Below are 13,378 nucleotides of genomic sequence, written 5' to 3'. Positions count from 1 at the left end.
CCAGGGTCAGTGCTTTATCCCCTACACCACCTACCTAACTGCTCCAAAATCCTATAAACCTTGAACACAGTAGTTTATGTAAAAGTTTATAATACAAAAATGTATCCAATTAAAAGAAGTATCAAAAATAGCTTCCTTTCTCTTTCTCTGTGGTGTTTCTGCTTGCAGTTTTTATTGTTTGGAAACCATTCCTTAAAAACATATTGACAGCTTATTGGGACACATCATGGATAGCAAAACCTGGCAAAAGTTTCATGAAAACAAATAGCAGTAAATATAAAATCTTAACACCATTAAAGCATCCACAAGTTTAGCCTCTAGTATTACTAATTATAGTAAAAACACTCAGATGAGAAACTTCATTATAGTCACAAGGAATGAGCAGAACAGATGCTGACTTTTAAATGAAACCAACTTATTGGCCATAGTCCAGATGAAAGGTAAATGAAGGTAGAAGGAAATGTTTTGCTTCTGAGAAAGGAAGGTGGAGTAGAAGGAAGTTCAAATTAGGAGAAACCTAAGTTTAAAAGGGTGTTTTAGGTCTCACTTTTTTGTAATGTTGGAATTTTTTTCTTTTTTTAAATCATAAGATCATAAATCTAGAGTTGAAAAGAATATTAGAAATCATCTACTCTGTCCCTGTATTTTACAGTTGATGAAACTGAGGCTTAATAAAATTAACATTCATAAAAGAGTAAGTAGCAGGGACAAGATTTAAACTCATCATCTTCCACTACCCCAAATTCTCCTATCTTCCTAACTTCCCTATTATTGTCAAAAGTATCACCATCCTTTCTTTCACCCAGGCCGACAACCTAAGTTCCTCACTTTCTCACTTTCTCACCCCCTTTATAACCAGTCTGTTGCCAAGTGCTGTTGATTCTGCTTTTGTAACATCTCATATATTCTTCTCCCCTCTGACACAGCCACCACCCTGGTACAGGTTTTTTGTTTTTTTGAAAGGCTTAAGGGTTAAGTGGCTTGCCCAAGGCCACACAACTAGGTAATTATTAAGTGTCTGAGGTCAAATTTGAACTCAGGCCCTCCTGACTCCAAGGCTGGTGCTCTATCCACTGTGCCACCTAGCCGACCCTTCTGGTACAAGTTTTTATCCCCTCATGCCTAGGCTAATGCAGCAGTCTTCTGGTGGGTCTCTCCATCTCCAGTCTCTTCCCTACTTCATTCAATCATCTACTCAACCATTAAGTTGCTCTTCCTAAAGTGAAGGTAGAGGTAATCATATTATCTCCAGTGACACCCCAAGTAAAATCTCAATAATTGGACTGATACTGGAGGCTGCATAAACCAGATTGATCAAACCAAAACCAACACCTCCTTTGAACTCCTAGGACTTTGAATTAGTGTAACCCTAAAACCACTTACTTCCAGTTCTTCTTCCAGCTTAGATATCACAGCCATCAACAGAAAACAATTCTTGTAGAAATGAAACCTACAGCCCCCATCTCCTCAGCAGGCATAGCTATAAAAGACCTGGAAAAGAAAGTATTTGTTGGCTAAGTCCTCAACATTGTTAAATGGTTCACAATCACAACTCAATATGACTTTATGCATAAAAATGGCATTAAAATAGATTACCATCTGCTCTTGCTTTTGACATGTAGCTGAAACTTCCTATTTGTGATATCTTCTTCAACTTTAGAATGTCAGATCCTTGAGAACAGGGATTGCCTCACTTTTTTATTTCTGTTGTCAGCATTTAGCAAAGAAAGTGTTTAATAAATTTTTTTTTCATTCATTCAACCACAATCAGGGAAGGCTTTCCAGACTTCAGGAATGGCATGAGTAAAGTCAGAAGGAAAGAAGACCTAAGATGTTGGTTGTTAGATGGTTCACTAATTTATTGTCAGTGATATTCCAAATTGGTCCAACATTTTCTGAGCATTGTTTGGCAAAATTTAAATAATAAAGTGGATCATTAGATTTGAGCAAGTAATTCCACTGCTGGGAAGCTAAGGTTAATTCTGATCAATCTATTAAGTATCTTTGAGGTGATAGGCATTAGCAATACATTGACAGAAAGAAAAGCATCCCTCCCTCAAGGACCTTCCACAGTTCTTATTCTTGTCATTTCATAATCCTTTATACAGGATTTACTCAGAACATAGAGTGGTCTTCTCACCATTCCATGAAAGTCAGCAATGCACCTGAGTATTGTATCTTCTTGATAATTCCTTTTTATTTTTAGTTCTGACAATGATATATAGACTTGAGATCAAGGCACAAACAGAGGTAGTCAAAGCAAATGTTTGGAAAGGTGAAACCCTAGTGTTAAGTAGTTTTTCCCCCCCATCTTTTCTCCCATATACCAAGTCAGCTATCAACTACAAAATATTTCTCAAAGCTAAGATTATCTTTTTGCTTCCATGGGCCTCTGTATCAATTCAGGCTCTCACTACCATCTTCATAGATTAGAACAGCTGCCTTCTAACTTGTGTTCCCATCTCCAGGTCCTTGCCTCAAAATTCTAACCTTCAGGGATGGCTAGGTGGCACAGTGGATAAAGCACCAGCCCTGGAGTCAGGAGTGCCTGGGTTCAAATCCGATCTCAGACACTTAATAATTACCAAGCCTTGTGGCCTTGGGCAAGCCACTTAACCCCATTTGCTTTGCCAAAAATCTAAAAAAAAAAAAAAAAAATTCTAACCTTCACATTTTCCAGTTTAATTTTCGGTATACACATATCATATCTCTTTAATACTTTTCAGTGGTCTTTTAAGTCCTATTGCTTACTGGGAAAAAAAAAGATCTGAATGGCTTAGCCTGGCTATCAAAGCCTCCTATAATCCAACACCATCATATCTTTCCAGCTTCTATATGTGCTATGTTTCAGTCATAGTATTCTATTTTCTATCCTTTAAACAGATCTAGAAGTAGCCACCAATGTTTTTGATCATATTATCCACTGTAAACTATAATGCCTTCCCTTCCAGTTTTCAAGGCCCAGCTCAAATCCTATCTCCCTTCTAAAAGCCTCCATATTAGTTCCTCCCCACCACATTTAGAAATGATCTTTTTTTCTTCCAATATCCTGTAGCCCTTTTTTACCTTTATAATTCTCTTATGCTCTTACTATATTCTGTTATAGTTACTATAATTTTAGTATACTGAATATAAGCTCCATGAAAACAGAAATCAAGTCTTAATCTCCCTCAGCACTTAGAATGATTTGTATTTAACAGTGGAAGGAAGGAAAGAAGGCAGGGAGGGAGGGAAGGAGTAAGAGAAGGTAGAGAGGGAGAATGACTATCTTAACTTTCATTGGAGGATAAAAATAATAATGAAATTAGCTATTGATGAGTGATTAAATATATTAGTGGAAGGTTTAAGAACTGCTAAAATTACACCTATAGTGTGTGTGTGTGTGTGTGTGTGTGTGTAATGTAGTAATGAACTATACCATCCGTGAGTTTTCTTAGCAAAGATACCAGAATAGTTTGCCATTTCCTTCTCTAATGCATTAAGGCAAACAGAAGTTAAGTAACGTGTTCAGAGTCACAAAACTAGTAAATGTCTGAAGGCACAATTTGAACTCAAGACTTCCTAATTCCATGCCCACTGCTCTATCCACTGAGCCACATAACTGCCTCCTTAGTTCAGCCTATGAATGATTAATAAAGTATTTTTTGTTTGTATTCATCTAGTTCCTTGGAGTGGTAGAATCTCTTACATTTTATATATTCCACAGTTAATTTTAAACATCTTTCTTTTTTTTGTTCCAAGATTTTTATGGGTAATGTGCAAAAATGATAAAACTTGTGGATTTATTCTATATCCTACAACTTTTCTGAAGTAATTGTTTCAATTAATTTTAGCTGACTCTTCCCCAAGAAAATTATATCATCTGCAGAAATGATCATTTTGCTTCTTCTCTACATATGCTTATTCCTTTAACTTTTTCCTTCTCTTATTGCTATAGCTAGCATTTCTAGCACTGGATAAAACAGTAGGGGTAATAATAGGCATCCTAGCTTTATCCAGATTTTTTTGGAAAGATTAATCCCTATTATATATAATGCTGACTCTTAGTTTTATATAGCTACTACTTATATTAAGGAAAGCTCCATTTACTCCTGTTGAGGGTGTTTTCTTTAACAGAAACGTTAAATTTTTTTCAAAAAGCTTTTTCTTCATCAGTTGATACAATCCTATGATTTTTATTGTTCTTTTTATTATTTTATTCTATTAGGTAAATAAATTCCTTAATGTTAAACCAACCCTACATTCCTTGTTTAAATCCAGTTTGGATGTAGTATATGATATTCTTAATATGCTATAATAACCTTTTTACTAATATTTTATTTAAATTTTTTCATCAATATTCATTGGGGATATTGGCCCATAATTTCCTTTTTCTGATTTGACTCTACCTAGTTTAGAAATTAAAACCATATTTGTTTCATGAAAGAAATGTGATAAGATCCCTTTTGCTATTTTTTCAAATAATATGAGTAATTGTGGAATTAATATGCTTTGAATTAATTATACTTTGAATTGATTTGTAAATACATCTTGTCATCTCTTTTATTCTTTGAATTTCATTTACAACTTGTAAAACTTCTTTTTCTGAAATTAATTATTTAAATTCTCTATTTTTAAACCTGTTAACTTGAGGATTTTATATTTTTCCAAGTATTATGATGCATATATGCTGAGTAATTCATTATCTATGGTACTTATCAGAATTAAGTAGTTTCAAAGTCTATTTTTGCTTTTACTTTACCTGAGATCATAATCTTTAGCATGATTCATCAGCAATTTTTAGTTCAGTTAAAGCTTAACAGATTTTCTCCAGGCCTTAATTTTAATTCTAGGTAAATAAAAATTTCAAGTGTTTCTTTTAAACATGTATGGTTGGATTTTACTTTCTAATCCAGTGTCTTCCTCTTCCACTTTGTAAGTGATTTCATGCCATTGACATTCACAGTTATGATTATTGTGTATTTCCTCTATCCTGCTCTTCCATACCTTTTCTTTATTTGGTATCTGTCCCCCATTTACAGATAAGAAAAGAGTGGTTAGAAGGATGTGCTTACCATCTCTGCTTTATGTGTGACATAATCTGTTTCTGTTCCCTTTCCCTTGTCCTCCAAATCTGCATTACAGGTTTTTATCTTTCTCTCTTTACTTATTCCTCTACCCAAAATACCATTTAAAGTTAGCTTAACTTTGCTTATGAATGATCTTTTCCTGATTCTACCTTCTCATTTATTTGACTCTTTAATATTCCCTATTGCTTCCAGTTTCCCAGTTTAGTTGAATTTTTTTCTACACCAACCACTTTGAGTGATTGCGTGTGTGTGTGCTTTTTTGTATTCTGCCATCCTGAAAGTAATGCACAAGTCTCCCACTTCACTTCAGTGACAACTGTGCATGTCCCACTAGAAATGCTTTGCTCCCAGGCTTGGATCTCAGGACTTCTTACCTTGAAAGCAAAGTAGCAGACATGAAAGAAAGATAAAGATCTACCTTAAAGATGACCCCAAAAAAGAGTTATAAACTAATCCAACTTTTCTGGAGAATAATTTGGAACTACACCCAAAAGGTAATAAAACTGTGTATGCCCTTTGATCCACCAATATCACTACTAAGTCTATCCTGAAGAGATTGTAAGAAAGGTTAAAAAGCCTACATGTACAAAAGTATTTATAGCAACTTTTTTTGTTGTGGCAAAGAATTGGAAATTGAGGAGATGCCCATCAATTGAGGAATGGATGAACAAATTGTTGTATAGGAATGTAATGAAGTACTATTATTCTGCAAGAAATCATTAGTAGCTGGACTTTAGAAAAGCCTGGAAAGACATGCATGAATTGATGTCGTGTGAAGTAAGCAGAATCAGTAATAGCAACATTGTGTGATAATTAACTGTAATGAATTTACTCCTCTCAGCAGAACAATAATCAAAGATAGTTCTACAGAATTTTTGATGAAAAATACCATCCACATCCAAAGAAGGAATTATGGAGTCTGAATGAAGACCAAAGCTTGCTATTTTCAATTTTTAACATTTGTTTTCTGTTTTCTGGGGTTTTTTTTCGCTATCATGGTTTTTTTTTTGTTCTGATTCTTCTTTCACAACATGTTTAATACGGAAATATGTTTAACATAGTTATACATGTGTAACTTACATTTGATTGCTCTATTTCAAGGGGAGGTGGGGAGGGAGAAAAATACGGAACTCAAAACCTTACAAAAAGTATTTGTTGAAAACTATCTTTACATGTAGTTGGGAAAATAAATAAATAAAGTTTTAAGAATAAGAAAAAAAATGACCCCATCAAACCCATCATCTCACAGCCTTTCTGGACTATAAAGCAGGTATTATCCACATCATTCAGAAAGTGGATAAACCTGTCAGAAAGGTGAACAGGAAGGAAGTTGTAGAGATACTCCTTATAGTCATTGTTGACATCTTGAGCTACATGAAAAGCCCTCTTGACCTTCAAAACAATCTTTGCTGAACACATCTACAAGAACTTACACAAGTCCAAGAAAAAAACCTTCACCAAATATTGCAAGAAATGTCTGAATGATGATGATGAAAAGAAATAAAGACTTCAACAGCATGAAAAAAATGCTGCTAAATAATCCAAGTCATTGCCCACAGAGATGCACCTGCTCCCTTTAAGGCAAAAGAAGTCTCACCTGATAAAAATCCAGGTGAATGGAGGGAGCATGGCTGAGGAACTAGACTAGACTTGTAAGAATAAGTTGGTTGATAACATTGGAGTGACCAAGGGCATTGGTTACAAAAATGTCACCAGCTGCTGGAACACGAAAAAGTGCTCTGAAAAAAACATCCTAGGGTCTGCATTGAAGATTGGTACCCTGTTGTCATGGCTTTCTCTTTGATTCATGATGGTCAAAAGAACTCCTGTCACTGAATTGAGGTCAACAAACTAAAATGGTCTCCCAACCAGGTCTACTAGATCACAGATGGGAAACTGATCAAAAACTATGTATCCACTAATTACATCCTGTCTGACAAGAAACTCTTTTGGGCAGATTTTTGTATAGTAAAGTTACCAGTGACTTTATCCTGCTGACAGATTATGATGTTAGAACCACTAAGAAGAATGTTTTCATCCAACAGAAATCTGTTGTTACAGACTAAATGTCAGGCCCTGGGAGAGATTGACTTGAAATTTATCTTCACTACTTGCAAATTTGGTCATGACTGGTTCCAAACTGTAAAGAAGAAAACTTTCATAGGACCACTCAAAAAGGAACATGTTGCTAAAGAAAAATCTGCCTAATATTTCCAAGTCAACTTGGAACTGATGAATTCTCAATAAATTGAAATGATTTTCAAAAAAAAGAAAAAAAAATGTAAAATGATGCCTGCTTAACCAGCCTCTGACTCCATATTTGCATAGATTTTTACTTGCACACCCTGATTATGATGTAAATTCCCTAATTTTTTATTCATCTTATTTTCCTGTCCCTTTCCTTTCTGCCTTTAAGATCATCAAAGACTAATAAAAACCACTCCCACCTAGCCGTATGGCCTTGGGCAAGCCACTTAACCCCATTGCCTTGCAAAATTAAAAAAAAAAAAACACTCCCAGATTATAACCAAGTCACATTTTTCTTTGATATGCTGTTGTTTGTAGATATTTGGGAGTAATTCTTTTTTTTCTGAGTTTATGTCTTGGGAATGCCTCTCTCCATTATCACATTTTATTATTTGTTTCTATTTGTATGACTCATTTCCTAAATTGTGACTTTGTGTTAGGGCTAGTCTCTGTGTACTACTAGAAGAAATGTTGGGGCTTTGTATGATCTGACTTATTATCTAAGGTCTTGTCACTGTAATCTCTAGGCATGGAATTTTGCATTCTTCAAGGAATTGAGGGGTAGCTCAAGCCTATAGAAATGCAAACTTTCAGTGGGGCTTAAACTATCTGCTTCAGCTGTGGTACACATTGCTGTTTTAATGATCTGAGCTTTGCATGTTCTTTGATCAGAAAAATAGAACTGTAGGCCCGGGGTGGGCCTGCATGTGTTCTCCATCTGTAATCCTTTCCCAAGGTCAGAATAATGGACACTCAAACCTATCCCTATTCCAGAGTTTCTCCCTTGGTCATTCAGCTATTATGGTTTTTGAGCCAAGAATGACTTACTGAACTTTCTCCTCTACTTTCCCAGTTACTATGACATATAATATTCTTCTCAGATATTTTTTGAAGTAATTGTAAAAAGAGACCAGATTGTCGGTTTTCTCCCATTCTACTATCTTTGCTGGTTTAATGGAAACTTTCCAAGGGGAAAAAAATCTATTGATAGACAAATATTGATAGAATTCTGCATTTTCTCTGTCTCTATTCACTCCTTCAATGACTTTGTTCTGTCAAGATTTCAAATATCACCTCTACCCTGATGGATCCTAAAATGTTATCTTTCCTATAGCTCTGATTTACTAGTATTTACACTAATATTTAAATCCTATATTTTCCACGGACCAACTCTAATAGGATGCTCTTCATTTGCCTCAAACTCAACATATCCAAAGTCAAAATTCACTTTCATAATCTCTTCTTTCCTTTCCTAATTAATCTCATTTTGTTAGTTGCATCACTATTCATCTAACCAATCAGAGATGGGACTTGAAATTCAAACATATCTAGGAGCTTTTTAGGAGTGAATTAATTAAATGTTTGATCAAATATAGCTCCAAAAGGATGTTATAAATTTCCAAAAAGCCCCTGGCAGAAAAAGTTTCCCTACCCCTATCCTAAACCAAATATTAGAATCATCTTTGACTTTAGCCTATATTTAATCTCATAAATCTCAATCTTTTTCTTTGATTTGTCACTTTTTGTTGCTGTTGAGATACTCTTGAATTAATCCCCAGTTCCTCACTCCCACTGACAAATAAGCATCACCCCAGATCAAGAGAACTGCAACAATCTCACAGTAGAGTCAACTTTGAGCCCTTCCCTGCTCCAATCCATCCCACACACACACACACACTACAGCCAAACTGAAATTTTTTGAGCATCACTTTCATTGTATCATTTCTCCTGTTCAAAGTATAATTTGTTCTATATTGCCTGCTAAATAAAGTTCACACCCTCTTTAATCCTTCCATATTCTTTCTCTACTGCAGTCAAATGAAATTCCTCACTGTCCTTCACACAAGATTAGATAAACATGCTTACATGTATACATATAAATATACATGTGTGTATTATATAATATATGTGTATTATATTTATGCATATATATACTCTCATTTTAGTGTCTTTCTTTGTTCCTCCCATATTCTACACAGAGGAATAGGGACTAAACCTGTGATTTCTTTAGTATAGAGAATTCCCAGATAAGGAAATATTCAACTCCAATTTAGGTCAGCATCTCCATAACTTGAAGTGTTAGAGAATTGCCTAGAGCTAGTCTAAAATGTTGTGACTTGCCTAGGGCTATGTAAACATTATTTATCAGAGATGGGATTTAAGTCTAAATCTTCCTGGCTTAGAAGCTAGTTTCCTAGCTATAATATCCTGTCTCTTACCTCTAGATAAATGTTTTCTTAATATGGTCTTTGCATATACTTTGAATAATGATGAGACCATTAAAATGGAGATTAGAATGTGATCCTTTGGTTTAAAATATTTTAAGATAATAACACTACCTGACTTAATGTTTTGTCCTCTGACTGCATTAATTCCAGGAAATATAAAAAAGGTAAAATTGCAGCTTATTTTCAAGTAATAGAAATAAAATTAAAGGTTATTAGAAGGGAAAAAATCACCTAAATGCATAGGTTTTTAAAGAGAAATTAAAAATTGAGCCAAAATAAGATTTAGCCATTTAAAGATTCCCTGATATATCTGGATACCTATTTAACCAGAAGACAGATATTTTAAGATAATACTAGCATAATGTCTTGTCCTTTGCATTATCTCCAAGAAGGATAAAAAAGATATCTTGCATCTTTCTTTCAAGTAATGGAAACATATGTATAGGGGGATTGAAAGAAAAAATATTGCCAAACTACATGAATTTTAGAGAGAAATTAAAACTGAAACAAAAATGGATTTAACCATTTTAAGATTTCCTGATAAATCTGGATGCTCATTTGCCCAGAAGATGGGTGTAGACTACAGAGGAATGATAGAAATGCATATAATTCTATTGCATCATCCTTTAAAAACATGTGGTGAATATTTTTGAATATCTATTTCCTTAAGCTGTTTACTATAGCCAATATGATTTCATCATTAATGTATAATATATTAAAATGTCTATATTTCCTAGATGTACATATACATATATGTGTATATGCAGTCAAATATATATATATATTTGTGTGTGTGTGTGTGTGTGTGTATGTGTGTGTGTGTATCCCCAGGAAATGTTTGATTGGAAAAGGCAAACTGATCTTGTGGCACAAATAAGGAATAGATAACCAGTGGACAGCCCAAAAGGTCCTCTGCTCCCTGTGAAATCTAAAAAAGAAATAAGTGAATATCTTTAGCACATTGAATACATTGTGGGAGAAAAATCTATGGAAGAACTTGGATTAAAAATTACATAGGATGAGAAAATATGAATGACCTGCAAAAGTGGAGGGAATGGATATTTGTTCAGTGATATCATGGAACCATTGAATTACTGAAATGTAGACTATATCCATTACATATTTTATTAAAATACCCTTTTGCTGATTAATGTTCTTATTGTTTCATATGTGTGGCTTTGATGGACTTTTTACCTGATATCTAAGGATCAGACTGGTTAAATGTGAAGAAGTTCATCCTCAGATTAAACAGAATGATTGAGTGTTTTAGCCACATCAGCCCTTGAAAAAATAATCTCCTAAATGACAAAGGGTTTTCAAATAATATCAGTGGAAAGCTTGGATCAATCAAATCACAGAGTCCTAAATTATGGAAGTAGCAAATGAGAGCAGTATTTCATTTCAGAGAATTTAGAGGTAGAAACAATCTTAAAAACCACCCCCCTCTTTTTACACATGAGAAAACTGAAGCCTAAGAGATAAAATGACTTGGACCAAGGTCACATGAATAGTCAACCTTTGAACTGAGTTCTCCAAATCAAATAGTCTTTCACTTAACAACCACCTTATCACTTGATGTCACATTGACCCTGCATGGAGTCTTATGCATCTGCCTAAGTGCATGCTTTGAGTTTTCTCTTCTTCATCAATGAGAGGCAATTTGGTATAATTCAACAAACTCAGTTCAGTTCAACACTGATTAAGCATTTAATCCATCCAAGGCACCATGTTAGACACTAGGGATACAAATCAGTAAGCATTTATTTAAAAAAACAACCCTATGATAAGCAAACACACTAAGCTCCAGAAGCTTAAATTAGGGTTCTGAATTAGGATTCACCAAATTTAAGGAGGGAAAAGAAAACAATACTTACTCTCAAGAAGCTTATGTTGTAATAGAGTAGAAAAAGTATGGAACTAAGATAATGAAGACCTGGACTATCATCCCTGTTCTGTCTTGGAGAAATCACTGAGTCTGTAGATCTCCGTTTCATCATCTATATTATGAGGAAGTTGAACTTAAAGATTGTTGAAGGTACCAGTAAGACTATATCTTCCTAAGACATGTAGACTCTGTACTGGAAAAATTGCTGAATTAGTTCAATGATAAAAGTCTACTTTTTTAACACAAATGATCGTTTAGGGGCTTCTTCCCTTTTCATTTCTTTTTCCAAACCTAAATGTGGGACCTTTTTTTTGGTTCATTCTTTATACAATCTCATCCTCTGAAATAATTTCAATGTTCTTTTCCAGATGTCTGCCCCCCTGAACTCTCTTCTAAACCTCTGTTGTTGCATCTCCAGTAGCTTGTTGGACAGGCAACTCTATTTGGATTTCCCATTAAAACCTCAAACTATGTGTTCCAAATGAACTTACCATATCTCCCCAAAACTCATACCATCTCCCAACTTGCCTATTTCTTCGGATAGCATTCTCACTGACTCAGAATCAAAGAATTCTGATTATTGACTGTAGCATCTTGAGAGGAAGGAGTTTCCTAAGAATTTGGATATTTTACCCTAGCATGAGTGTCTGGATACCTTGTCATATATACAAGCAGATATGACAATGCATTCAATAAATAAAATACAACTAGACCAGTTACCCATTCCTATCTTCCTATACTGATGATAGAGATGAGTCAGACAAAGTACCATCAACTTTCTTCAGATATACAGAAAGAAAGTACTCAGGTCAATACTTAAAGACAACAAATACAGCCAAGCCACTTATTACTACAGCAACAGAAAGCTTGATAACAACTTCAATGGATATTGGACCTTGAATCAGGAAGACCTGAATTCAAATCCAACCTCAAACAATTCCTAGCTGTATGACCTTGCACAAGTCACTTAACTGACTTCTGTTTGCCTGACAAAAGGATCCACTGGAGAAGGAAATGGTGAACCACTCTAGTATTTTTGTGGTGCATGGGATCACAAGAGTTGAACAAAACTGAACAACAGGAAAACTCAAAACATTCACACCATTTATCTAGCATTCTACACTATTGAATTTTTCCAAATAATTAAAATTTGCTGTCATTTGCCTCCTACAAGGCTATATGGAAACAAATAGGAAGACTAAGGAACTTCTACCAATGCAGATAAATCCCCCTAGAGATGCAGTGAAAAGATTCTTAGAGAATTCTTATGCTTAGAGAATGGACTAGAGCACTGTGAGGACACAGGACTACACTAGGATTATGAAGCTGTTATGTGTCAGAGACAGGATTTATGCACAAGTCTTCAAAGCTCCCACCCAGGTCAGCTCTTTATCCAGAAAAACATATTGCCTCTGAATGCAATTTAAGCTTTTCTTGATTACTCAGGCCTGTCTATATCCATTCTTACCTTAACCTACATTTCTGTACCCACTCTAAAAATTTAGGATCTCATTACCATGGTACATATTCTTTCTTTCCACTTCAATGCATCCTATATACTATATCATAAGTTCTCTCTGGCCATGAAAAAGACACTGATTATAGAACTAGTGACAAACCTGTGTCAATCAAGGACCATCTTTGTTAAGTCTGAAGAAACTGTTGTGGGATATGTTCCAGATGGGTGAGACTGCAGAATTTGACCTCTGAGTAAGTCAGATGTCCAGGCATCATCTTTAGACAGTAAAAGAGTTTTGTGGTTGCTTTGGATACTTATTACCTATCATTACGTGTTTTCTTCCCATGGACATTCTTAGACCTTGAATAATCTCAGTAGAAGTAGAACATGAAAGACAAACCATCTCCTTCCCCAGGCTCTTCGAATTTTCATGTTCTTAGATATATCCTATAAGAATAGAAAGGCACAAAACCTAATATCTAACTTTTTT

General features: G+C 34.8%; 1 protein-coding gene and 1 pseudogene across 4 annotated transcripts in view; both read left to right on the top strand.

Moving 5' to 3' along the window:
• The window catches only part of PGCKA1 (PDCD10 and GCKIII kinases associated 1), a 96,730-nt gene that overhangs the window by 66,788 nt on the left and 16,564 nt on the right, over window positions 1-13,378 (top strand). The gene's annotated exons all lie outside the window — the stretch shown is intronic.
• On the top strand, window positions 6,297-13,376 carry LOC141519256 (large ribosomal subunit protein uL3-like; annotated as a pseudogene).

This window comes from Macrotis lagotis, chromosome 3, assembly GCF_037893015.1.
Source record: "Macrotis lagotis isolate mMagLag1 chromosome 3, bilby.v1.9.chrom.fasta, whole genome shotgun sequence".
NCBI lineage: Eukaryota > Metazoa > Chordata > Mammalia > Peramelemorphia > Peramelidae > Macrotis > Macrotis lagotis.
The sequence above is the reverse complement of the archived record's forward strand: the minus strand, read 5'-3'. Positions and strand labels throughout refer to the sequence as shown.